This window comes from Seriola lalandi, unplaced genomic scaffold, assembly GCF_002814215.2.
Source record: "Seriola lalandi dorsalis isolate HSWRI2012SDOR001 ecotype SW California unplaced genomic scaffold, Sedor1 jcf7180002003766, whole genome shotgun sequence".
Classification (NCBI taxonomy): domain Eukaryota; kingdom Metazoa; phylum Chordata; class Actinopteri; order Carangiformes; family Carangidae; genus Seriola; species Seriola lalandi.
Window position 1 is genome coordinate 1 of NW_019474421.1, and position 1688 is coordinate 1688.

General features: G+C 46.0%; 1 long non-coding RNA gene across 1 annotated transcript; it reads right to left on the minus strand.

Annotated features, from left to right (window-relative positions):
- Positions 1-43: 43 nt before the first annotated feature.
- LOC111667886 (uncharacterized) lies at positions 44-1675 on the minus strand. The gene is made up of 3 exons (XR_002761692.1): positions 1523-1675; positions 215-289; positions 44-131 (listed from the first exon to the last, which is right to left on the minus strand). It is a non-coding gene; the product is annotated as an uncharacterized LOC111667886 (long non-coding RNA).
- Positions 1676-1688: the final 13 nt, after the last annotated feature.

A 1688-nucleotide genomic window follows, 5' to 3' on the forward strand; every position in this document is an offset into this window, starting at 1 on the left:
AGTGAGATGCACTGTGTGCGTATGAGTGTGCGCTCACCGCTGTGGGGTGTGGATGCAGCCGTGGGATGGCTCCACTCGCTCCAGATTCCAGCTTTGCGAGAGCCATAGATGCCCACGGGGTTACAGCGGACCTGCAGAAAATAAAACATTTTGAGGCTCTGAAACACAGACCAACATTATCATTAACACGTGGACACACGTATCCACACCATACCTGGACAAAATACACAGTCCCTGGTCTCAGTCCAGCCAGTCTACAAGAAGTCTGGTTCCCGACGTCATCCATCACCTACATGACAGACAACAAAAAAGAAAAGCAAAAGGGACAAACACGGAGTTGAGCACTGGAGGTCTGACCGCAGTATTAAATAACAACAAGTATAAACTAAAACACAGGGCAGAATCAAGAAAACACAACCACAAACCATGTACAGACCTAAACATGCATGCACACCACATTGTTTGGTGGCTCCTGATCAGCATGTTTATGAAAATATTTTAATGATATCGTGCTCGCTGGGTAAAATCTGCTCTCTATTACTTATTATAGGGCTGGATATGCTGGGACACACACAGACACATGCACACACACGCGCACACAGGAGCGTGCACAGGTACTCACACAAACATACAGACAGCAAAAATAAAGACAGGCAAATAGATGCAGAGAAAGAAACACATACACACACACACACACACACACACACACTGCAGTTAATAATCTTGTCTAATAGCCCCCACTTTCTCTCTGGCATTCAGTCTGTAAACACTTGTTAAGGGCGACTCCAACAGAAAACAGAACACGGAAATTACAGGCATCAGAGGGCTAATGATGTGACGTGGGGAGGCCAAATCGGCAGAAGTCACCGCTGAGCGTTTTTTTACGGCCATATTGAAGACATTAACAGTTGAGATGTATCCCTCCATTCCTCAGCATGACCTCATGATTAAGGCTGGTTACAGCGTTCTGTTTTCACTACCAAACCCTTAAAGCCACTTGGATTTAAGTCTCCTCTCTCCTCCTCCGAAAAATGGTCCCATCCTTCTACCGCCGCTCCACTCCCCTTTTCTTTTCTGTCTCTACTTTGCGAGCAAAGACTTGCTTATATTACATCTGTGTAATTCCCCCTTAATTACTGGAGAATCTTCACTCTTACCCAGAGGACTCGAGTGAATTCTGGAAAGCACCATCTGCATAGCTGAACGTTTTACACTGTATTTTTCATTCATTAAAAGCTTAAAAAGAGGTATACACAGTGGCTCTGGCCTGTGTTTTTCTCCCGATCAGAACCCGACTTCTAGATTTATGACTTATGAAAGTTTTTGACCGGCCCAACTATTAACTCATCTGGCGGAGAAGGTTTCAATCAGACTAGATTAGAGGTGATTACAGCATGAGGATGAGAAACAGCTGGAACAGCGCTGCAGTGATATGCGTCCGTTTGAGTGCGAGAGACAAAAAGAGAGAGCAGATTAATCTGTATAATTTGTCTTTATAACTGTGTGTCCTTGTGTCCTTTACCTTCCAGTCTTGGCTGTCCTCCAGTCTGTAGCGGATCTGGTATTTGGCCTGAAACAGGAAGTCTTTGAGAGCAGGCGGGGCCTCCCAGCGAACACTCAGCTGGTCTTCCAACTGCCCGACACGACTCACAGTCACACCTGACGGAGGGTCAGTGGTCACTGGGAGG